Source organism: Suncus etruscus, chromosome 13 (genome assembly GCF_024139225.1).
Source record: "Suncus etruscus isolate mSunEtr1 chromosome 13, mSunEtr1.pri.cur, whole genome shotgun sequence".
NCBI classification, from domain to species: Eukaryota; Metazoa; Chordata; class Mammalia; order Eulipotyphla; family Soricidae; genus Suncus; species Suncus etruscus.
In genome coordinates, this window is record NC_064860.1 from 67,014,825 (window position 1) to 67,041,938 (window position 27,114).

General features: G+C 41.6%; 1 pseudogene; it reads right to left on the bottom strand.

Moving 5' to 3' along the window:
* Positions 1 to 1,382: 1,382 nt before the first annotated feature.
* Positions 1,383 to 27,114, bottom strand: part of LOC126025835 (ATP-dependent RNA helicase DDX3X-like) — a 72,728-nt pseudogene continuing 46,996 nt past the window's right edge.

A 27,114-nucleotide genomic window follows, 5' to 3' on the forward strand; every position in this document is an offset into this window, starting at 1 on the left:
CTGCTGTTGGTCCATTACACAGTGCAAAATACTGTGGGTTAAATAGTTCAGTGGTATACAGTTCAGTTCAGCAGCCTACCTTTTCAGCTCAGCGACATGTGGACTGAGCTGAAGCACTGGCCCTTCCAGCAGACAATGGAGGACAACTGGAGACTAAGTGCATTTGATTTCATGCAGGCACATACATATCTTCAACTTATCTGAATGTTAAAGATTTCAATCATCCCACTATAGTCTATTAAAATTAGCCATTTAAAACAATAATGATGTGAATTTTCACTAAAGTTGGATACATATTCTTACTGCTCATATACTCTTGACCAAAAATATCTACAACAATAGGCACTAAGATCAGAGCTTTAATGAGGCCTGGTCATTGCCCTTGTGCAGCCTGTCTGTAATTTTACTCATTGCAGGTTTAAACAATTGAAATAAAATATGTCCTAAACATTTATTTTTCTCTAATATGACCAAATTTTCTAACTTACCCATATTTGCCAGCATATAAGATGACCGCTCAAACTATGAAAAACTTCCTAAAAGTCGGAAGTCATATTATATGCTGGTATACGGCATGCTGAAACTTGTTCCAGCTTCAGGGACAAGTGATCCGCACCCCTCTTACTTTTTAAGAAGTAACTTACTTTTAAGACTTTTAGGAAGTTTTTCATGGGTTGAAGGGTTGTCTTATATGCCAACAAATACGGTAGTGTTATTAACCTAACCTTACAAGAGCTGTATTTAGTTACATTCATTGTATAATATTTCTTAAAACATATAACAAAATCTGAAGCATGTTGTCTCATTGAGAACAGAATGGTTTCAACTGACAAGGTGTAAAGTACTGACAAGACAGCACACAAGTCAAACTTATTTTAAGATGCTTTTTTAAATTTTTTTTGAAACTTTAATAGTCTACTGCCTAAATGTTTCCCCCTAAAAAATCTATAGAAAAATTTTAATTCTTGTTAATTAAATTGCACCACACCTGTATGTCAAAGTTTGATTTGAGCTCAAGTTGAGTAAATTTATTTTATCCAACATTTGATATCTTGAGCATTACTAAGGCAATAGGACATCAATATATTAAGTTGTCTAAAGCTAAATTCACAGAACATTAACAAATGATCCTAGGACACAAAAGCATAAATGCAGTTTGGGATGACAATAAGTAGGGAAATTAATGAAACTATAGTAAGTCTTCTAGCCAACTTCAGAATAGGATTTGAGATTTAGGTTAGTTTTATCTTAATGTTTAGAGCTTCCATCGAATTCTTTAGGAGAATCACCACTGGTAATATACTGAAAGTTGCTGAAGTTACAAAATATAGTCTTGATTAAATTACATGTGGTTTCCATATTGGCTTGTTTGAAAGGTTGACTTAATTCCCTCACCAGTCAACCACCTGAGAGTTATGATTTCCTCCATATCCATCATCTTTATTGTAGAAGCCTCTGTAGACACCTCCATCACATACTCTGTTGCTGCTGTGACTTCCTCCACTGTAGCTGCTGCTTACAAGGCTTCTACTATAGCTAGAACTGCTAGAATTGCTGCTTTACTGATAATCTCTGGCACCAAATCCTCCACTGAATCACCTCTTAGAAAGTCCACAACTGTTATCCCTATAATGATGTTCAGAAGCCAGATTTTCTAACCAAGATGACACTTCTTGTTTAGCTTCAACAAGATCCAACAAGTCTTTTGTAATATTTGCAAGTTTTTCATTAAAGAATGAGGTGGCAAGACCAAGGTTTCCAACATGATGCACATATTCTTCAATGTCACTTGGCAAATCAAAGTTTATAACATGTTTCACATTTGAAATATCAAGTCCTGCCTTCTTCTGAGGAAACTGAAGACCCGAAGGGAGCCGTGTCCAGTGCTTCTCTGTCTTTTCTGAATCTTTGAAGCTCTCCTTAGAGCACTGGAAAGCGAACCCCGAAAAAACTGCATTCTGAAGCTACCCAGCGAGCGAGTGAGTAAGATATGGCTGACTGTGGGGACTGCCAGATAAAATGCTGATTGCTTCACCTGCAGAGTCTCCGCCCTGCTGTACTGAGAAAACTGAGGACCTAAAGGGAGCCCTGTCCTGTGCTTCTCTGTCTTTTCTGAATCCTTGAAGCTCTTCTCAGAGCCCTGGGAAGCAAATCCCCAAAAAACTGCATTCTGAAGCTACCCAGTGAGCGAGTGAGTAAGAAATGGCTGACTGTGGGGATTGCCAGGTGGAATGCAGATTGCTCTACCTGCAGAATCTTCACCCTGCTGTGCTTCTTCTGAGGAAACTGAGCACTGGAGCCCTGTCCTGTGCTTCTCTGTCTTTTCTGAATCCTTGAAGCTCTCCTCAGAGCCCTGGAAAGCAAACCCCCCAAAAAAACTGCATTCTGAAGCTACCCAGCAAGCGAGTGAGTAGAAATGGCTGAATGTGGGGATTGCCAGGTGGAGTGCTGATTGCTCTACCTGTGGAGTCTCCACCCTAGTGTGCTTCTTCTGAGGAAACTGAGCACCTGAATGGAGCCCTATCCTGTGCTTCTCTGTCTTTTCTGAATTTTTGAAACTCTCCTCCGAGCCCTGGGAAGCGAATCCCCAAAAAACTGCATTCTGACGCTACACAGCGAGCAAGTGAATGAGTAAAAAATGGCTGACTTTACAAGCCCAGAAAGGGGAAGCCGTTGAACTCTGCTGGAACTCAGATGCCAGCACCCATACCTGCCTATCTTCTGTGTTGTGCTCCATTGTTGGCCTGATTTCATCCTGTGTGTGACTCATCTACAGACGGCTTGCCTTCTCTGGAGCCTTCCCTGGAGGTGAGCTAACACACCCAGAAAGGGAAAGCAGCTGAACTCTGCTAAAACTCAGATGAGAGCACCCCTATCTGCCTGTCTTCTGTGCTGTGTTCCATTTTTGGCCTGATTTCATCCTGTGTGTGGCTCATCTGCGGAAGGCTTGCCTTCCCTGGAGCCTTCCCTAGAGATGAGTTTACAAGTTCAGAAAAGGTGGAGACAGAGGACCAAAGCCCCTTCACTTTGCATCCCGGCGGTGCGTATCATTTAGCCAATGAATACAACCACAACATATAGAAAAACCACAATAAAAGTGTGACAATGGGGAAACAATGCAGGCCAGCACCAGACATAGAGAATGACGATGACAACTCTGATGACTTGAACATGACCAACCAACTAGTCAGTCTATCAGATAAGGAGTTTAGAGTTGCAATATGGAAGATGTTCAAAAAACTCAAAGAAAGTATAGAAGAGAACACTAATAAAAATCAAGAGAATGTGAAGATAGAAATCAGAAAACTCCAAACTGAAATTTCAGGTCATATAACAGGTCTGAAAAACTCGGTAGATGAATTGAAGTAAAACATGGTTGAGCTTTCTCATGAGTTAACAGCAGCTGAGTATAAAATTAGTACACTGGAAGATGAGATGAATAATAATTCCATACAGCAGAAGATATTGGAAAAAAAAGCCTTAAATCAAATGATCAAATAATGGAAAAATTACTCAAAGAATGGGAACAGATGAAAATAGAAGTCTATGATAAGCTCAACAGAAACAACTTAAGAATCATTGGAGTACCAGAGACCCAGGAAGAAAATCCAGGAAAAATCAATGGTCAAGAACATCATTAAAGAGAAACTACCAGAGCTAAAGAATACATGCGATCAAATCCTGCATGCCAGAAAAGTACCAACTAAAAGAGACCCCAGAAAAAACACCCCAAGACACATCCTAGTCACAATGATGAATCCCACAGATAGAGAAAGAATTCTGAAAGCAGCAAGATTGAAAAGAGAAATTACATTCAAGGGAACATCCTTGAGATTTACTGCAGACCTGTCACTGGAAACACTCAAGGCCAGAAGGCAGTGGTAGGACATAGTGACAAAACTCAATGAAATAAATGCTTCGCCTAGAATACAGCAGCCAGCAAAACAAACTTTCAGTTTTGAAGGAACAATACATGGTTTCACAGACAAACAAAAGCTCAGAAACTTTACAGACTCAAAACCATTCTTAAAAGAAAAACTAAATGGCCTATTTTAAGACAAGACTGACCAACAGACACACCAAACTTTGATATAAAGATGGCATTAAATCTCAGGACAAATCTTTCTCTCAATGTTAATGTACTAAATGCACCAGTTAAGAGTCACAGAGAGGCTAAATGGATCAAAAAACTCAATCCAACCTTCTGTTGCCTACAAGAAATGACATGAATAGTCAGAACAAACATAGACTCAACATAAAAGACTGGAAAAAAATCATCCAAGCAAACAAGACCCATAAAAAAGCTTGAGTAGCAGAGGCCGGAGCCGCTCCAACCGGGGAGTAGGGATCCCCGGCGTCCAGGGTGAGTGCACTCTCTTAGGGCGCTCACACGTGGACGACCCCGCAGCCGCCAGCCACCTTGTGCGCGACCCCCCCCCCCATAGACTGCAGAGGCCGGAGCCGCTCCAACCGGGGAGTAGGGACCCCCGGCGTCCAGGGTGAGTGCACTCTCCTAGGGCGCTCACACGTGGACGACCCCGCAGCCGCCAGCCATCTTGCGCGCGACCCCCCCATAGACTGCAGAGGCCGGAGCCGCTCCAACCGGGGAGTAGGGACCCCTGGCGTCCAGGGTGAGTGCACTCTTCTAGGGCGCTCACACGTGGACGACCCCGCAGCCGCCAGCCACCTTGCGCGCGACCCCCCCCCCCATAGACTGCAGAGGCCAGCTTGTTGGCACAGAGACCACACCACCCGTTGCCTCAACTTCCAGGCCCCAGAGTTCACCCCACCTGACCTGAGCGTAGACAGGGGAGGACATTCCCTAGTACCTAGTGGGCCGGAGTCACCTGCCCAGCTGGGACAGGTGGGACTAATAAACTGGGTGAGCTTGGGCCTGCCCCCTGGACCTTTAGGTAACCTAGAGCAACCTAGACCCGAGCCCCAGAGTGGACCGGAGACCCCCCCTAGGGCTGAGAGCAGCTACCGGGAGGGCTTGACTGGGGGAATTTCCTCCGCGGTAACTCGGAGAAGCAGAGCTTCATTGACCCCCAGATAAGGGAGGGAACAGAGAGTCAGGCTCAACAGCGCCTGCAACCACTGTGACCAGAAGCAGAACTACACCTGCTGACAGGAATAAAGAGGAAGACTGACTTCCAAGTAGTAGAGGAGAGGAGAAAAAGGAGAGGAGAAACAGTGCCCCCCACCACTGTGGTCAGGAAAGGGCCAGTACTAGCTGCCAACAAAAGGGGAAAACAACTAACCAGGCCACATAAAGAGTACAGGAGGATCCAAACCTCAGTGAGTTCACCCAAAAGTCCCTCTAGAACCACCCTCAGGGAGGGAACCCACTCCCACACCACAGGGGATCAAAACAGGTGAAAATTAGAAGCACAGCACTCTAAAACACACCATTAAATACAAAGAAATATGCGTAAATCAAGGAGATCACTAATATCTGGAGATATGGTGACAAACCCTTGCAAGCTTCCAAGCCCACCAAAACGCACAGATCCACGTGATGAAGACCTAAAAGCAGCCATGAGGAAGGAAATGCAAGAATTAATAAAAGGAATGAGAGAAACCCTAGCTATCGAGTATAAGAAATCTATGGATGAACAAATCAGCCAAATTAAAGAAGAAATGTTAAAGAACATGAGAGATTCCATACAAAAAGAAGTGAAGGAATTAAAAGACAAAGTAACAAGCCTTACAAGCAGAAACACAGAATTGGAGAAACACATTAAAGAACTCGAAGGAAAACTGCAAACAAAAAATGATCAAGAAACCAACAAAGAAATAAAAGGCAAAGCACTGGAAGGAAAGGTCCAGTATCTAATGAACAAGGATAAAAGAAACAACCTAAGAATTGTGGGTATACCGGAAGGGGAGGAAGTAGGGAAAGGGGAAGAACAAGTAGTCAGAGAGATAATAGTGGAGAACTTCCCCACCCTCTGGAAGGAAACTGCAATGCCAATACAGGAAATAAAAAGAGTTCCCAATAAGATAGACCCTAATAAACAAACACCAAGACACATGGTAATCCAATTGGCAAAAAACAAAGAGAAAGAAGAACTCCTTAAAGCAATAAGGAAGAAAAGAAACCTCAAGTACCAAGGTAGGGACATAAGAATCAAACCAGATCTCCCATTTGAAATAATTCAAGCAAGAAGACAGTGGAATGACATATTTAAACAACTGAGTGAAAGAAATTTCCAACCTAGGGTCCAATATCCAGCAAAACTTACATTCATATGGGAGGATAGACTAAAAACATTCTCAAACAAGAACAAATTTGAACTATTTGTGCAAACAAAACCGATCCTAAACGACTTACTCAAAGACGAATTACACAATCCAAACCCCTGATTGTAACAAAAACCACCCTACACAACACAACTACACAACAATCCTCTCTCTCAATAATCTCCCTAAATGTTAACGGACTAAACTCTCCAATTAAAAGACACATAGTAGAGAACTGGATTAGGAAAAATAAACCGGACTTCTGCTGTCTGCAAGAAACACACCTACAGATGCAGGATAAGCACAGGCTTAGAATAAAAGGATGGAAAGTAATTATTCAGGCCAATGGAAAACAAAAAAGAGCAGGGACAGCCATTCTTATATCAGACCAAATTGCATTCAACCTCAAGAAAGTGATCAGAGACAAAGAGGGTCACTACTTACTGATCAGGGGAACATTAGATCAAGAAACACTAACCCTGGTCAATATCTATGCACCTAATGTAGAGTCAGCAAAATATGTGAGGCAACTACTGGCAAACCTGGAGAAACACATGAAGGGAAATGTGATAATAGCAGGGGACCTCAATACTCCACTATCACCACTGGACAGATCCTCCAAACAGAAAAATAGCAAAGAAATAAGAGCTCTGAATGAAAAATTAGAAGATTTAGGGCTAATAGACTTATATAGAGCCCTCCACCCCCAGAAAGCAGAATACACATTCTTCTCAAGCCCACATGGAACCTTCTCCAGAATAGACCACGTATTAGGATACAAAGCCAACCTATATAAGACCACAAAGGTAAGGATCATTAGAAGTACCCTCTCAGATCACTATGCAACAGAGCTCAAAATTGAGGTCAAGAAGAAGCAATGGAGAAAAACTAATACCTGGAGATTAAATAACATGCTGCTCAACAACAGCTGGATCAAAGAACAACTCAAGGAAGAAATAAAAAAGATTCCTTAAAACAAATGACAATGAAGAGACAACATGTCAAAATTTATGGGACACAGCAAAAGCAGTAATTAGGGGAAAACTCATAGCAATACAGGTCTATGTCAAGAATCAGGAAAATAACAAAACCAACAGTTTAAAAGATCACCTCAAAGAATTGGAACATCAGCAACAGAGAAATCCAACCACATCCAGAAGGCAAGAAATAATAAAAACCAGAGCAGAAATAAACAACATAGAAACCAAGAAAACAATACAAAAAAATCAATGAGACCAGGAGTTGGTTTTTCGAAAAAATAAACAAGATAGACAAACCACTGGCAAAACTCACCAAAAAAAAAAAAGAGAGAAAACACCCAAATCAGTAGGATCACAAATGAAAGGGGAGAGATTACAACAGAACCCCAAGAAATACAACATATCATGAGATCATATTATGAACAACTATACTCAACTAGGCTAGAGAACCCAGTAGAAATTGATAGATTCTTGGAAAAACACCCTCTTCCAAGACTGGAAAAGGAAGATCTAGAAATCCTAAACAGACCAATCACCTCAGAGGAAATTGAAGATGTAATTAAAAAACTCCCTAAGAACAAAAGCCCAGGCCCAGATGGATTTACAGGTGAATTCTATCAAACATTTCAAGAAGAGTTACTACCACTTTTCCATAGGCTCTTCCAAACCATAGAAAAAACAGGAATCCTCCCCAACTCCTTTTATGAGGCTAATAGCACATTCATTCCCAAAGAAGGCAAAGACACTACCAAAAAAGAAAACTACAGACCAATCTCACTAATGAACATAGATGCAAAGATACTCAATAAAATATTAGCAAACCGAATCCAGCACTTCATCAAAAAGATCATACATCACGATCAAGTGGGATTCATCCCAGGAATGCAAGGTTGGTTCAACATACGCAAATCAATCAACATTATACACCACATCAACAACATGAAAGACAAAAACCACATGATCATATCAATCGATGCAGAGAAGGCATTTGACAAAATCCAACATCCTTTCATGTTAAAGACACTCAGCAAAATAGGGTTAGAAGGAACCTTCCTCAAGATAGTTACAGCTATCTATGAAAAGCCTACAGCCAACATTATTCTCAATGATGATAAACTAGAAGCATTCCCACTAAGATCAGGAACTAGGCAAGGCTGTCCACTCTCTCCACTCTTATTCAATATAACCTTAGAAGTCCTAGCAATAGCAATCCGACAAGAGAAGGAAATCAAAGGAATTCAAATTGGGAAAGAGGAACACAAGCTATCTCTTTTTGCCGACGATATGATGATATACATCGAAAACCCTAAAGAGTCCACAGTAAAACTCCTAGAAACAATTAACCAATACAGCAAAGTGGCTGTTTACAAAGTCAATACACAAAAGACAGTAGCGTTTCTATATACAAACAATGAAGTTGAGGAGAGAGAGATTAAAAATACAATTCCATTTAAGATAGTATCAAAAAACATCAAGTATCTAGGAATCAACCTTACAAGAGAAGTGAAAGACCTATACCAGGGAAACTTCAAAACACTTCAGAAAGAAATTGAAGATGATCTAAAGAAATGGAAGAACATCCCATGCTCATGGATAGGTAGAATTAACATAATCAAAATGACTATCCTACCCAAACTCCTATATAGATTTAATGCAATCCCTATCCAAATCCAGACACAATTCTTTAAAGAATTAGAACAATCATTCACAAAATTGATCTGGAACCACAAAAGACCCAGGATAGCCAAACAAATACTGAAAAACAAGAAGCTGGGAGGCATCTCCTTATGTAACTTGAAACTATACTATAAAGCCATAGTAATCAAAACAGCATGGTACTGGAACAGAGACAGGACCTCAGACCAGTGGGTCAGAACAGAATTCACAGACATAAACCCCCAGGTATATAGCCAACTAATATTTGATAAAAGAGGCAAGAATATGAAATGGAACAAAGAAAGCCTATTCAACAAATGGTGTTGGTACAACTGGAAAACCACATGTACGAAAGTGAAAATCAACCCATACCTTACTCCTTATACAAAAGTCAACTCAAAATGGATCAAAGAGCTTGAAATCAGACCCGAATCCATAAAGTTTATCGAGAATAAAATAGGCAGAACACTCGAAGACCTATATATCAAAAAGGTCTTTGAGAATGGAGCACCAATGGCAAGAACGTTAGCATCAAATATAAACAAATGGGACTACATCAAACTAAAAAGCTTCTGCATGGCAAAAGAAACCCTGCTTAACGCAAGAAGACAGCTAACAGAATGGGAAAATATCTTTTCACTCGACATATCAGATAAAGGGCTGATATCTAGAACATACAAAGCACTCAGAAAGCTGAGCGCCCCAAAACCAAACAAAGCTATAAAAAATGGGGAGATGAAATGAATAGACACTTCTCTGAGGAAGACAGAAGGATGGCCAACAAACACATGAAAACATGCTCACCTTCACTCATCATCAGGGAGATCCAAATCAAGACAACAATGAGATACCACCTTACACCAGTGAGGATGGCCCACATCAAAAATAATGGAAACAACCTTTGTTGGTTGGGATGTGGTATGAAAGGAACTCTCATCCACTGCTGGTGGGAATGCCCCCTAGTCCAACACCTATGGAGGAAAGTCTGGAGAGTGCTCAAAGAACTCAGAATTGAGCTGCCATTTGACCCAGCAATTGCTCTCCTAGGCATATACCCACAAGATGGAAGGACATTCATTCCAAAATACATATGCACCCCACTATTTATCGCAGCACTCAGTATAATAGCCAAATCTTGGAACCAACCTAGGTGTCCAACAACTGATGAATGGATCATTAAGATGTGGTACATATAAACAATGGAATATTACATGGCAGTTAGAAATGATACAATCACAGACTTTGCAGCAACGTGGATGGACCTAGATCATGTTATGTTAAACGAAGTAAGCCAGAAGACAAAAAATAAACACAGAATGGTAGCACTATTCTGAAACACCTAGAACATATATTTTATACACAACTAATACCTAACAATCATATAACAGGGTTTAACAGGGTAGAAACTCCGAACACTGTAATATTCAACATATACGTGGGAGCAGTGCCCAAAATACATGAAAAAGGAACAATGCAAACTCTTGACTGCACATTATACCACAAAGAAAACAGCAACAACAGAAACAGCAACATGGAGAGAACAGGTATGTAACCAGACTCCTACAACAAAGGCCCATAATAATCCCTTAGAGATCGTAAACAGGAACACAAGTATAGAACACCGCGGGAAATCACGTAATGCAATGGCAACATACCATAACACTACGTTTTAATCCCTTTACCTTACTATATTTTAAAAATAACCTCTCAGCTTTTCTGTCCACAGGTGCCCTTAGATACAAAGGGCGGACAAACTAAGATGGCAACTCGGGATACCACACGAGATACCATACCTTGCTTGCACTATGAGATGGCCATGAGAAAACTCTTTAACATACACTTTATCTCTAGGTTAAACCTTCTTTTAGGAATCGAAACACGTGACCAGTCAGACCACCAAAGCAGTACCTGCGACGTACAGACCTAAACTACAGGCACTAGTCATCGAACACATTCAACCAAACCAGCATTCCCTTGCTATTCTCTCCTTTCTTCTCTACTTTTTTTTTTCTCTTTTCTTTTTCTCTTCTATTCTTCCCTTTACTTTTTCCCTTTCTCTTCTCCCTTTCTTTCTACAGTATTTTCTCTTTTCTCTGCCTTCATACCCCTCCCATATACCTTCCCCTTTCTCCCCCCCAGAAATCCAACTATCCCTTCACCCCTCAATCCCATCCAGATCTCCCACCATATTATAACTCTCCACCCTCAGTCCTTAATCTTAATCTTTTAGGCATCAAGATCGACCTCCTACCCAATGAACCAGTACCCAGCACCCAGGCGAGGGGACACCCAGCCGAACCCACACCTCGTCTCCTGCAAGAAAAGACAGCCAACTCCCCTGTGGACTCATGCTGCGAGACCCTCCCTACCAACTCCCCCTAACGTGGACTGTTTCTTGAAACCGGACTTAGGTCCAATAGTATCCCCAATGCAAGAACTCTTCCAAGACCTCCCTGCTGCAAATTTTTACCAATCTGAATAGGGTCAGGGGGTGTGATTGGAAGATGCCTGGGAACCCACACACCACAAGTAAAATCCAAAAGACAATGGGAAAACTGTACTTCCAACATAGGCATAAGACATGTAATACACCACCTCTTTACCTGTTCTCCCCCAAATGCAAAGTAGTCTTTTGCACCACTTTGGTCCTTTAAAAACTTCGCTAACTCATTTTATTTCTTTTTTTTTAATTAATTAATTTATTTATTTATTTAAATGTTTGCCCTCCATATACATTTGTGGGCACATACACTTTTATTTCCTTTTTTTTTTTAATCGTTTTTGGGTATGTGACCTATTTCTGTTATCCACTCTGTCCACCCCAAATACTCTGACATATAATGGAGCACCACTTCCCCCTGCAAAGGCACACTAAATAAAGGGGAAATCTTACATATTTAAAAAAAAAAGAGCTCTTATCTACTAGAGATAGGAACTCATAGTTGTTTACAATACAGGGATATCTCCAACCTTGAAAATATGTCATGTGGAATCAACTTAGACCTCAGGTGATTAGATATCATCCATCCAGCCTTGAACCCTGGATCCCAGACATAGAAATGGCACAGCTCTTCACAACAGCTGCAAGAAACAAACTCCATCTGGGACAGCCTTAATACTGCAGGGTCAACAACAAGGGCCAGCTCTAACATGATATCCCGACAATGAGGAAAATGTGAACAACTTGACCTTAGAACAGTTTAGCCTACCTTACCAGCTAACGACAAGACAAAACCAGAAGACGTGGCACCCTTTGGTAGATACAAAAGCCAAGATCGTGATTTACAGATGACTGGCTGCTAGAACCACGACCAGACCGTATACATCTTGGGACCAACATAAAAGCCCTAGTCTAGGGTTTGAACTAAGACCTGCACAATAAACATGATCCCCAGTTCCAAAGGTCCGGCAGAGACAATTGTAATGGAAAGGGGCTTCTGGAAGAACAAAGAAAGATGCTATCCTAGATGCCTTCCTAGGTTCAGCGCAAAGACCAAGATCACCAACCACAGAAGATGGATTAAAATGGCACTGAGGTAACAGAACCTCTAGATTCACAAAGACTGACTTCACCATAAGTCCCACCTCAGGATATGTACAGATACTGAGACCTCTAAACACAGAGCTCTGACTGTATCACACTGGACAGAGCAGAAGCCTTCCACACACCAAAAAAAAAAAAAAAAAACAAAAAAAAAACACAACCGGGAGAGTAATGATCCTGAGCAAAGACTAGAGCTGATCCCATGACAGTATACTCCAAGGATGGAGAAACCCCATATCTCATAGGGCAAGTGAATTCCTTTTCGAATGACCCCAATATTTACTGTGCCAGGGCAGGAGGGAAAAAAAATACAAAAAACACAAAACCTTGGTTATTTATATATATATATATATATATATATATATATATATATATATTTATATATATATATATATATCTTACCTTCATTTATTATTGTTATTATTATTTTTATTTACCTAGCTATTTTGGTCGATTTCTCAGTTTGGATGTGATTATTGAAATTGTTGTCCCCAATTATTCTTATTTTTTTTTCTCTTCCTTTCTTTTCTTTCGTTATGTGCTACGCCATGTTTCTTATTTCAAGACCACGGCGTGTTTTTTGTTTGTTTGTGTTTGTTTTTTGTTTGTTTTGTTTTGTTTTGTTTTTTATCTGTTTTTTTTTTTTGTGGTGCTTAGCGTTATAGCTGGAGTCCTCACTGGATATTTGACACTTCTTTTGGTACTGGTGGAGTGTTTCAACTTCTTTTTCTCCTTCATTTCCCAAATCGATGATGAGAACCTCTAGAAGGATTCTGCCCATTTTCGGGGTATTAAACTCTTACCACAGTTTATTTATTTTCTCTTTTTCAGGCAAAACCACGCAACTTGAACTAGCTACCCCTGCCCCTACTTAGAGGGGGAAATAAGGGAGGCATCAAGACCAAACTGATGCAAGACTACTAAGTAGTTGGTTAGAGACAGAGGGGACCACATATTCTAGCCGCCCTCGGGGTGCTGGAAGAGGAAAAGGGAGGTAAGACAAAAACGGAGGTGTAGGGAGGACAATTTGGGGATGGGAATCCCCCCTGATTTTATGTAAATATGTACCTAAAATATTATTGTCAACAATATGTAAGCCACTATGATCAAAATAAAAATTATATTAAAAAAAAAAAGCTTGAGTAGCCATACTAATATCAGATGATGCAAACTTTATACTTAGGAAAGTTGTAAGGGACAAATATGGACATTTTCTATTAATCAAGGGATACGTACAGCAGGAAAAAAATCACTCTCCTAAACATATATACACTGAATGAGGGGCCAGCAAAATATTTAATAAAATTGTTGACAAATCTGAAAAATAATATCAATAACAACACAATAATTGTGGGAGACCTCAACACAGCATTGTCAACACTTGACAGGTCAACCAGACTGAAGCCCAATGAGAATATACTAGACCTGAAAAGAGAAATGGAAGAAAGAGTCCTAGTAGATATATACAGGACACTCCACCCACAGAAGCCTGGATACACATTCTTCTCTAATGTACATAGGACATTCTCCAGGATAGACTACATGCTAGCACATTAAAACATACCTCCATAATATAAAGAGGATAGAAATTTTGCAGGCTACCTTCGCTGACCACAAGGCCCTGAAATTATATGTGAACCATAAAGGGACACAGAAAAAAAACTTTAATACCTGGAAGTTAAACTGCGTAATACTGAATAACCAGTGGGTCTGAGATAAAATCAAAGAGGAAATCTAAACCTTCCTAGAAACAAATGACAATGGAGACACAAACTATCAGAACCTATGGGACACAGAAAAAGCGGTATGGAGAGGAAAATTTACAACTTTGCAAGCACTGATCAGAAAAAAAGGGGCATACCTCAATAATTTAATGACGCAGCTCATAGAATTAGAAAGTACTCAACAAAAGGACACAAAACTAGGGAGAGAGAGAAGAAAATAACAAAGCTGAGAGCAGAAATCAACGAAGTGGAAACCCAAAAAACAATCCAAAAGATCAACGAAAGCAGAAGTTGGTTCTTTAAAAATAAACAAGATTGATAGACCACTGGCAAAACTAACAAAGAAAGAGAGAGAGAGAAACTTGATAATTCATATTAGGAATGAAAAAGGAGAGATTCAAAGGGTAATCAGAAACTACTTTGAGAAACTCTATGCCACTAAAAATGAAAGCCTGGAAGAAATGGATAAATTTTTGGACTCTTATAATCTTCCACGGTTGAATGAAGAATATGTAGCATATTTAAACACCCCCATCACTATTGAGGAAATTAAGACAGTAATCAAATATATGCCCAAAAACAAAAGTCCAGAACAGATGGATTAACTAAAGAATTCTTTCAAACCTTTCAAGAGGAACTTCTACCAATCCTGGCAAGACTCTTTCATGAAACTGAAAAAGTAGAAACACTTTCATATAGCTTTTATGAAGCCAACATCAACTTGATACCTAAACAGACAGAGATGCTACCAAAAAAGAAAATTACAGACCAATATTGCTGATGAATACAGATGCAAAGATCCTCAACAAAATTCTGGCAAATAGGATTCAATGCCTTATTAAGAAGATCATCCACTATGATCAAGTAATGAAAAAATGCTCCACATCACTAATCATCAGGAAGATGCAAATCAAAACAACGATGAGATATCACCTCACACCACAGAGAATGGCACACATCACAAAGAATGAGAACAGTCAGTGCTGGTGGGGATGTGGAGAGAAAGGAACACTTATCCACTGCTGGTGGGAATGCCGCCTAGTTCCACCTTTATGGAAAGCAATATGGAGATTCCTCCAAAAACTGGAAATCGAGCTCCCATATGACCCAGCTATAGCATTCCTAAGAATATACCCTAGGAACATAAAAATACAATACAAAAATCCCTTCCTTATACCTATATTCATTGCAGCACTATTTACCATAGCAAGACTCTGGAAACAGCCAAGATACCCTTCAACAGATGAATGGCTAAAGAAACTGTGGTACATTTACATAATGAAATATTATGCAGCTGTCAGGATAGATGAAGTCATGAAATTTTCCTATACATGGATGTACATGGAATCTATTATGCTGAGTGAAATAAGTCAGAGAGAGATAAAGACACAGAATGGTCTCACTCATCTATGGGTTTTAAGAAAAATGAAAGACATTCTTGCAATAATAACTTTCAGATACAAAAGAGAAAAGAGCTGGAAGTTCCAGCTCACCTCATGAAGCTCACCACAAACAGGGATGAGTTTAGTTAGAAAAATAACTACGTTTTGAACTATCCTAATAATGAGAATGTACGAGGGCAATAGAAAGCCTGTCTTGAGTACAGGTGGGGGTTGTGTGGGGAGGAGGGAGATTTGGGACATTGGTGATGGGAATGTTGCACTGGTGATGGGGGATGTTCTTTACATGACTGAAACCCAAACACAATCATGTATATAATTAAATTGTTTAAATAAAAAAAATAATAAAAGAAATATCAAGTCCTCTTGCTGCCACAGCTGTGACTACTATAATTGTGCATTTTTCTGAGCAGAACTGGTAAAGATTCTCCACTTTATCTCTTTGTGACTGATCTCCATGGAAACTAGTACACGCATATTTTTCATAGTATAAGATATCCTTCAGAGAGTTGTCACCCTTTTTAGTCTCCACAATCACTAAAATCAGTGAATTTTTCCCTGTTTCATTTAAGAGATCTAGCAGGAATAAACACTTGTCTTCATCCTCTACCCAAACTACTTTCTGTGTTATATTCTCAGAGGTAGAGCTAACTCTACCTACATTCAAAAAGATATATTCATTCCAAAGTTCATGAAACATCTGTATTTTTTTAGGGAAAGTAGCACTAAACATCATAGTTTGAAGAGCATCTTTTGGTGGCATAGTATCTTTTTCAATTATACAAGAAAGCTGAGGCTCAAATTCCATATCTAGCATTCTATCAGCTTCATTCAATACTATGAATTTGCAAAAGTCTAATCCAATTTTTCTTCTTTCTGACATATCTATTAAACGTCCTGGAGTGGCAACTAAAAAATGACATCCACGTTTTAAATGTCTCGTTTGTTGACCAATATCAGCACCATCATACACCACACAAGGACGAACTCTAAATAGGTAGGAAAATTTTATAGCTTCCTCATTAATTTGTATAGCCAGTTCTCTCGTTGGGGCTAACACCAAAGATATTGGGAATTGGTTTCAGTGTCCATATCTTTCATTGTTCCTCATAGCCTTCAAAGCCTCTCCAGGGCCATCTGAATAAATCTGAGTCAAGATGGGCAAAATAAATGCTGCTGCTTTTCCAGATCCTGTATGGACATAAGCCATCAAATCTATTTTCTCTTTGATAATAGGAATGGCATACTTCTCTACTGGAGTCAGACTGGTATAAGGGATGAGTTCAATGCTTCCCTTTATACTTTCCCTCATCTGAACATCACTGAAATCTTCAATATGTGGAGGACAATTATTGCCAGTTGCCTCTACTGATATGTCATATAATTTTTTTCAAAGTTTATACCAGTGTTTCCTGCAGAAAAGAGTTCTTGTTCTAGACGTTCACTTGGTGGAAGTGGTTTTGTTCAATCATCATCTTCTGATCTTTCACTCCGATTATGTCCACTGAGTTCAAATTTGCTGGTAGAGGACAATTATTGCCAGTTGCCTCTGTTGGTGTGTCATCATATTTTTCAAAGTTTATACCAGTGTTTCCTCCAGAAAAGAGTTCCTGTTCTAGACATTCACTTGGTGGAAATGGTTTTGATCAGATCATTTTCTGATCTTTCACTCCAATGACTATGTCCACCGAGTTCAAATTCGCCAAAACCAGTTCTGTCACCACGACTACCCATACCATCAAGCTCACGCAGTCCACGATTATCAAACCTTCCTCTTGATCCACTTCCATGATCACTAAAGTAAATGGACTTTCCTCTTGAAACACGAGATCCCAAATTTCTGTGTGCATCCTTATCTCTACTAAACTCCATCCTGACCTGTCCTTTTCATACAATCCTTTAGATGCTTCCCTGTTCCTTATGTGAGGTGAAATATAGTGCCCTTCTGCTGGTCCAACCCCTGTAATTTTCCATATGACTCCTGCCTGAAAAGCCTGAGACCTGGAGGTCTCAACCTGCAATTCTGGTGGCGTTGGATACTATCTCTCACGGAGAGGAAAGGCTCTGCTTGGCAATGGTAATAATAGTCCCACTTGAACGGAATTATGTCAGCACACAACCCATGTATTGCTCTTTGACCCCCACAGCTGTCCAGTCATGGTGCTTAAATAAAAATTCATATTACAAAAAAAAAAAAAAAACCACAACAACCAACTACAAACGTGTTTGTAATCATAGTGCCTAATTAAAGATATATTAAAAAGTAATGCCACCAGTATTTAAATTCTTTATTGCTGATTTAGTATGTCAATAATTGTTTTATTTTTACTAAAGAATATTTGAGAAGAGAGCAAAGGAATCAATTTAGTGATAGAAAATGTGACCTTCATATATGAAAGTTTTTGATCACTTCATATATGAAGTGATTAAATTTAATCACTGACAAAAATATAGTAACAAAACAGATTCCAATTTTTCAAAAAGTAGGGATTGTGCTTCCATCTAATCCAGCAATTTCACTCATGGGAATATACCCTAAAGTTCCAAAAACATAATGAAAAAAAGCCATTTACAATCTTGTGTTCATTGCAGCATTAAAGCAAGAAAAATAAAGAACAGGAGAACTGTTCTTCAATAAGAAGTTTGCCACTCTGTTGGAGACCACCATGACAATGATAGAGGGAAATGGTCACTCTAGATAAAAACTGGGTTCTGAAAAGGGATTTGTATGAACTCCAGCAGTAATGATATTGGCACCAAAAGTCTAAAAGAAAAAAAAGGTAAAAAAAAATTTGTGCCTACCACAGAGGTGGGAGAAAGAAAACTGTGGACATTGTTGGGGAAATTTGAGTCTAATTAAAGAATTGACTTTGGAACACAATATGACCGAAACTCAATCAAGAATAAATATCTAACTGTAATTCTAACTGTTCCTTCAATTGAAATTTTTAAGAAAAATGAAGATGATGGACAAAAATAATTTTTCTAATATAAAGAAGCAATGAAGGATATAACAAAAATTAATATTTTAAGAAAAGTCACAAAAAGGGCAGAAAATAAGACCCATCTACTGCGACCATCCAAACCTGCCCGCAGGGATGGGGGTCGCCAGTTATTTGTGGGTCATGAAGAGGACTTAACCTGTAAAAAAAATTGGGGAGGGGAAAAGACAGGACTCAAGACAAGAATCTGATCAAGAGTCATTTATTTCAAAGTTCACAGAGTTTATATACCAAGCACAAAGAGGCATGGTGGTGGGCCTACGGAAAGAAATATGTAACATGAAGGCATTTACCTTTTTTTTTTTTTTTTTTTTTTTTTTTTTTTTTTTTTTTTTTTTTTTTTAGTGGGTTTTTATTTTTTATTTTTTATCTTTATTTAAACACCGTGATTACAAACATGATTATAGTTGTATGATTACAGTCATGTAAAGAGCACCCCCCCTTCACCGGTGTAACATTCCCACCACCAATTTCCCAGATCTCCCTCCTCCCCACCCCCCTACACCTGTACTCGAGACAGGCTTTCTACTTCCCTCATTCATTCACATTTTATGATAGTTTTCAGTGTAGTCATCTCTGCAACTGCACTCATCACTCTATGTGATGAGCTGCATGTCCTGAGCTGCACCTACCAGCCCTCATCTCTCTTGTCTCTGAGATATTGTTAAAAATGTCCTTCATTTTTCTTAAAGCCCATAGATGAGTGAAACCATTCTGCGTCTTTCTCTCTCCCTCTGACTTACTTCACTCAGCATAATAGATTCCATGTACATCCATGTATTGGAAAATTTCATGACTTCATCTCTCCTGATGGCTGCATAGTATTCCATTGTGTATATGTACCACAGTTTCTTCAGCCACTCATCTGTTGAAGGGCATCTTGGTTGTTTCCAGAGTCTGGCTATTGTAAATAGCGCTGCAATGAATATAGGAGTAAGGAAGGGTTTTTTGTATTGTATTTTTGTGTTTCTTGGGTATATTCCTAGGAGTGGTATAGCTGGATCGTATGGAAGCTCAATTTCCAGTTTGTGAAGGAATCTCCATATCGCTTTCCATAAAGGTTGTACTAGACGGCATTCCCACCAGCAGTGAAAAAGAGTTCCTTTCTCTCCACATCCCCGCCAGCACTGCTTGTTTTCCTTTCTTGTGATGTGTGCCAATCTCAGTGGCGTGAGGTGGTACCTCATAGTAGTTTTGATTTGCATCTCCCTGACGATTAGTGATGTTGAACATCTTTTCATGTGCCTTTTGGCCATTTGCCTTTCTTCTTTTTCAAAGTGTCTGTTCATTTCTTCTCCCCATTTTTTGATGGGGTTAGTTGTTTTTTTCTTGTATAGTTCTGTCAGTACCTTGTAAATTTTGGATATTAGCCCTTTATCTGATGTGTATTGGGTGAATAATTTCTCCCACTCAGTGGGTGGCCTTTGTATTCTGGGCGCTATTTCCTTTGAGATGCAGAAGCTTTTCAGCTTAATATAGTCCCATCTGTTTATCTCTGCTTCCACTTGCTTGGAAAGTGCTGTCTCCTCCTTAAAGATGCCTTTAGTCTCAATGTCCTGGAGTGTTTCACCTACATGTTGTTCTATATACCTTATAGTTTCAGTTCTGATATCAAGGTCTTTAATCCATTTGGATTTTACCTTTGTATATGGTGTTAGCTGGGGGTCTGAGTTCGCTTTTTTGCAAGTGGTTAACCAGTTGTGCCAACACCACTTGTTGAATAGGCTTTCCCTGCTCCATTTAGGATTTTTTGCTCCTTTATCAAAAACAAGGTGGTTATATGTCTGAGGAACCTTCTCTGAGTACTCAAGCCTATTCCACTGATCTGAGGGTCTGTTTTTATTCCAATACCATGCTGTTTTTATAACTGTTGCTTTGTAATACAACTTAAAATTGGGGAAAGTAATGCCTCCCATATTCCTTTTCCCAAGGAGTGCTTTAGCTATTCGAGGTTGTTTGTTGTTCCAGATGAATTTCAGAAGTATTTGATCCACTTCTTTGAAAAATGTCATGGGTATCTTTAGAGGAATCGCGTTAAATCTGTACAATGCTTTTGGAAGTATTGCCATTTTAATGATGTTGATCCTGCCAATCCATGAGCATGGTATGTGTTTCCATTTCCGCGTGTCCTCTCTTATTTCTTGGAGCAGTGTTTTGTAGTTTTCTTTGTATAGATCCTTCACATCTTTAGTCAGGTTGACTCCAAGATATTTGAGTTTGTGTGGAACTAATGTGAATGGGATTGTTCTCTTAATGTCCATTTCTTCCCTATCATTATTCGTGTATAAAAAGGCCATTGATTTTTGTGTGTTAATTTTGTATCCTGCCACTTTGCTATACAAATCTATTATTTCTAGAAGCTTTTTGGTAGAGTCTTTAGGGTTTTCTAAGTAGAGTATCATGTCATCTGCAAACAGTGAGAGCTTGACTTCTTCCTTTCCTATCTGAATTCCCTTGATATCTTTTTCTTGCCTAATCGCTATAGCAAGTACTTCCAGTGCTATGTTGAATAGGAGTGGTGAGAGAGGACAGCCTTGTCTTGTACCAGAATTTAGAGGAAAGGATTTTAGTTTTTCTCCATTGAGGATAATATTTGCCACTGGCTTCTGGTAGATGGCTTTGACTATATTGAGAAAGGTTCCTTTTATTCCTATCTTGCTGAGAGTTTTAATCAAGAATGGGTGTTGAACCTTATCAAATGCTTTTTCTGCATCTATTGATATGACCATGTGATTTTTATTTTTGTTGTTGTTTATGTTGTGTATTATATTAATAGATTTACGGATGTTAAACCATCCTTGCATTCCTGGGATGAAACCTACTTGATCAAAGTGAATGATCTTCTTGATGAGGCACTGGATCCTGTTCGCCAGGATTTTGTTGAGGATCTTTGCATCTGTGTTCATCAGGGATATTGGTCTGTAATTTTCTTTTTTGGCAGCATCTCTATCAGGTTTTGGTATTAAGGTGATGTTGGCTTCATAAAAGCTATTTGGAAGTATTCCTGTTTTTTCGATTTCATAAAAGAGCCTGGCCAGAATTGGTAGTAGTTCCTCTTGAAAGGTTTGAAAGAATTCATTCGTGAATCCATCAGGGCCTGGGCTTTTGTTTTTGGGTAAATTTTTGATTACAGTTTTAATTTCCTCAATAGTGATGGGGGTGTTTAGATATGCTACCTCTTCTTTATTCAACCGTGGAAGGTTATATGAGTTCAGAAATTTATCCATTTCTTCCAGGTTCTCATATTTAGTGGCATAGAGTTTCTCAAAGTATTCTCTGAATACCCTTTGAATCTCTGCAGTATCTGTAGTGATCTCCCCCTTCTCATTTCTAATACGCGTTATCAAGTTTCTCTCTTTCTTTTGCTTTGTGAGTTTTGCCAATGGTCTATCAATCTTGTTTATTTTTTCAAAGAACCAACTTCTGCTTTCGTTGATCTTTCGGATTGTTTTTTGGGTTTCCACTTCGTTGATTTCTGCTCTCAGCTTTGTTATTTCCTTCTGTCTCCCTATTTTTGGGTCCTTTTGTTGAGCACTTTCTAGTTCTATTAGCTGTGTCATTAAGCTACTCAGGTAAGCTCCTTCTTCCTTCCTGATGTGTGCTTGCAAAGCTATAAATTTTCCTCTCAGTACTGCTTTTGCTGTGTCCCATAAGTTCTGATAGTTTGTGTCTTTATTGTCATTTGTTTCCAGGAACCTTTTGATTTCCTCCTTGATTTCATCTCGGACCCACTGGTTATTGAGTATGAGGCTGTTTAACTTCCAGGTGTTAAATTTTTTCTTCTGTGTCCCTTTGCAGTTCACATCTAACTTCAGAGCCTTGTGGTCAGCAAAGGCAGCCTGCAAAATGTCTATCTTTTTTATTTTATGGAGGTATGTTTTATGTGCCAGCACATGATCTATCCTGGAGAATGATCCATGTACATTGGAAAAGAATGTGTATCCAGGTTTCTGAGGATAGAGTGCCCTATATATATCTACTAGGCCTCTTTCATCCATTTCTTTTTGCAGGTCTAGTATATTTTTGTTGGGTTTCCATTTGGTTGACCTATCAAGTGTTGACAAGCCTGTGTTGAGGTCTCCCACAATTATTGTGTTATTATTGATATCCTTCTTCAGATTTGTCAACAATTGTATTAAATACTTTGCTGGACCCTCATTCGGTGCGTATATGTTTAGGAGAGTGATTTCTTCTTGCTGTACAAATCCCTTGATTAGTACATAATATCCATCTTTGTCCCTTACAATTTTTCTGAGTATAAAGTTTGTGTCATCTGATATTAGTATGGCCACCCCCGCTTTTTTAAGGGTGTTGTTTGCTTGAATGATTTTCCTCCAGCCTTTGATTTTGAGTCTATGTTTATTCTGACTATTCAGGTGTGTTTCTTGTAGACAGCAGAAGGTTGGCTTCAGTTTTTTGATCCATTTCGCCACTCTGTGCCTCTTAACTGGTGCATTTAGTCCATTGACATTGAGAGAAATAATTGTCATGGGATTTATTGCCATCTTTGTGTAGAAGTTTGGTGTGTTTTTTGTTCTGTCTTGTTTTTAGAGTAGATCTTTCAGTTTTTCTTTTAAGGCTGGTTTTGAGTCTGCAAAGATTTTGAGCTGTTGTTTATCTGTGAAGCCGTGTATACATCCGTCAAACCTGAAACTTAGTTTTGCTGGGTGCAATATTCTTGGCGAAGCATTTATTTCATTGAGTTTTGCCACTACGTCCCACCACTGCCTTCTGGCCTTGAGTGTTTCTGGTGACAGGTCTGCTGTAAATTTCAAGGATGCTCCGTGGAATGTAATTTCCCTTTTCGATCTTGCTGCTTGCAGTATTCTATCTCTATCGGTGGGTTTCATCATGGTGACTAGGATGTGTCTTGGGGTGTTTCTACTGGGGTCTTTTTTAGCTGGTACTCTTCGGGCATGCAGGATTTGGTCACATGTTTTCTTTAGCTCTGGTAGTTTCTCAGTGATGATGTTCTTAACCATTGATTCTTCCTGAAGATTTTCTTCTTGGGTCTCTGGAACTCCAATGATTCTGAAGTTGTTTCTGTTGAGCTTATCAAAGACTTCTATTTTCATCTTCTCATATTCTTTGAGTAAATTTTCCATTGTCTGATCATTTGATTTGAGGTTTTTTTCTAATCTCTTCTGCTGTGTAAAGTTGTTATGCATCTCATCTTCTAAAGCACTAATTCTATCCTCAGCTGCTGTTAACCTGTTGGAAAACTCATCCATTATGTTCTTCAATTCGTCTATTGAGTTTTTCAGACCTGTTATCTGATCTGATATTTCAGTTTGGAGTTTTCTGATTTCTGTCTTCATATTCTCTTGATTTTTATTAGTGCTCTGATTTATACTTTCTTTGATATCTGATAGCAACCTCCATATTTCGTCTCTAAACTCCATTTCTGAAAGACTGCTTAGGTAGTTGGTCGTTGTTGGGTCATCAGAGTTTCCATCTTCATTCTCTATGGTTGAAGTTGGTCTGCGTAGTCTCCCCATTGTCTCGCTTACGCTGTGGGTTTTTCTACGTGTTGTGGTGGTACTCATTGGCGAGGTGGAGTGCGCGGCCGCGAAGCGCAGCGGAGCGGCCGCGCTCCGGCCCCCAAACACTCACCTCAGCCGAGGCAAGCCGTCAGGGGATGCCTGGGGAGGCCCCCAAGTGTCTGCCAAGCAAAGAAACCAGCACAATCCACAACTCCAACAGAAAACTCACAGCCCCAGCGAGACACGCCTTGAAGAGATTAATGCTGAATCAGGTCAAAGTTCCCAGGTTGATGCAGGCTGGGGGAGGTCCCAAAATGTCTGCCGGGCCTAGGGGTCCAGCAGTCAGCCTGATCTGCAACTCCGGCCCCCAAACACTCACCTCAGCCGAGGCAAGCCGTCAGGGGATGCCTGGGGAGGCCCCCAAGTGTCTGCCAAGCAAAGAAACCAGCCCAATCCACAACTCCAACAGAAAACTCACAGCCCCAGCGAGACACGCCTCAGCCGAGGCAAGCCGTCAGGGGATGCCTGGGGAGGCCCCCAAGTGTCTGCCAAGCAAAGAAACCAGCACAATCCACAACTCCAACAGAAAACTCACAGCCCCAGCGAGACACGCCTCAGCCGAGGCAAGCCGTCAGGGGATGCCTGGGGAGGCCCCCAAGTGTCTGCCAAGCAAAGAAACCAGCACAATCCACAACTCCAACAGAAAACTCACAGCCCCAGCGAGACACGCCTCAGCCGAGGCAAGCCGTCAGGGGATGCCTGGGGAGGCCCCCAAGTGTCTGCCAAGCAAAGAAACCAGCCCAATCCACAACTCCAACAGAAAACTCACAGCCCCAGCGAGACACGCCTCAGCCGAGGCAAGCCGTCAGGGGATGCCTGGGGAGGCCCCCAAGTGTCTGCCAAGCAAAGAAACCAGCACAATCCACAACTCCAACAGAAAACTCACAGCCCCAGCGAGACACGCCTCAGCCGAGGCAAGCCGTCAGGGGATGCCTGGGGAGGCCCCCAAGTGTCTGCCAAGCAAAGAAACCAGCACAATCCACAACTCCAACAGAAAACTCACAGCCCCAGCGAGACACGCCTCAGCCGAGGCAAGCCGTCAGGGGATGCCTGGGGAGGCCCCCAAGTGTCTGCCAAGCAAAGAAACCAGCACAATCCACAACTCCAACAGAAAACTCACAGCCCCAGCGAGACACGCCTCAGCCGAGGCAAGCCGTCAGGGGATGCCTGGGGAGGCCCCCAAGTGTCTGCCAAGCAAAGAAACCAGCACAATCCACAACTCCAACAGAAAACTCACAGCCCCAGCGAGACACGCCTCAGCCGAGGCAAGCCGTCAGGGGATGCCTGGGGAGGCCCCCAAGTGTCTGCCAAGCAAAGAAACCAGCCCACTCCACAACTCCAACAGAAAACTCACAGCCCCAGCGAGACACGCCTCAGCCGAGGCAAGCCGTCAGGGGATGCCTGGGGAGGCCCCCAAGTGTCTGCCAAGCAAAGAAACCAGCACAATCCACAACTCCAACAGAAAACTCACAGCCCCAGCGAGACACGCCTCAGCCGAGGCAAGCCGTCAGGGGATGCCTGGGGAGGCCCCCAAGTGTCTGCCAAGCAAAGAAACCAGCACAATCCACAACTCCAACAGAAAACTCACAGCCCCAGCGAGACACGCCTCAGCCGAGGCAAGCCGTCAGGGGATGCCTGGGGAGGCCCCCAAGTGTCTGCCAAGCAAAGAAACCAGCACAATCCACAACTCCAACAGAAAACTCACAGCCCCAGCGAGACACGCCTCAGCCGAGGCAAGCCGTCAGGGGATGCCTGGGGAGGCCCCCAAGTGTCTGCCAAGCAAAGAAACCAGCACAATCCACAACTCCAACAGAAAACTCACAGCCCCAGCGAGACACGCCTCAGCCGAGGCAAGCCGTCAGGGGATGCCTGGGGAGGCCCCCAAGTGTCTGCCAAGCAAAGAAACCAGCCCAATCCACAACTCCAACAGAAAACTCACAGCCCCAGCGAGACACGCCTCAGCCGAGGCAAGCCGTCAGGGGATGCCTGGGGAGGCCCCCAAGTGTCTGCCAAGCAAAGAAACCAGCCCAATCCACAACTCCAACAGAAAACTCACAGCCCCAGCGAGACACGCCTCAGCCGAGGCAAGCCGTCAGGGGATGCCTGGGGAGGCCCCCAAGTGTCTGCCAAGCAAAGAAACCAGCACAATCCACAACTCCAACAGAAAACTCACAGCCCCAGCGAGACACGCCTCAGCCGAGGCAAGCCGTCAGGGGATGCCTGGGGAGGCCCCCAAGTGTCTGCCAAGCAAAGAAACCAGCCCAATCCACAACTCCAACAGAAAACTCACAGCCCCAGCGAGACACGCCTCAGCCGAGGCAAGCCGTCAGGGGATGCCTGGGGAGGCCCCCAAGTGTCTGCCAAGCAAAGAAACCAGCACAATCCACAACTCCAACAGAAAACTCACAGCCCCAGCGAGACACGCCTCAGCCGAGGCAAGCCGTCAGGGGATGCCTGGGGAGGCCCCCAAGTGTCTGCCAAGCAAAGAAACCAGCCCAATCCACAACTCCAACAGAAAACTCACAGCCCCAGCGAGACACGCCTCAGCCGAGGCAAGCCGTCAGGGGATGCCTGGGGAGGCCCCCAAGTGTCTGCCAAGCAAAGAAACCAGCCCAATCCACAACTCCAACAGAAAACTCACAGCCCCAGCGAGACACGCCTCAGCCGAGGCAAGCCGTCAGGGGATGCCTGGGGAGGCCCCCAAGTGTCTGCCAAGCAAAGAAACCAGCCCAATCCACAACTCCAACAGAAAACTCACAGCCCCAGCGAGACACGCCTCAGCCGAGGCAAGCCGTCAGGGGATGCCTGGGGAGGCCCCCAAGTGTCTGCCAAGCAAAGAAACCAGCCCAATCCACAACTCCAACAGAAAACTCACAGCCCCAGCGAGACACGCCTCAGCCGAGGCAAGCCGTCAGGGGATGCCTGGGGAGGCCCCCAAGTGTCTGCCAAGCAAAGAAACCAGCACAATCCACAACTCCAACAGAAAACTCACAGCCCCAGCGAGACACGCCTCAGCCGAGGC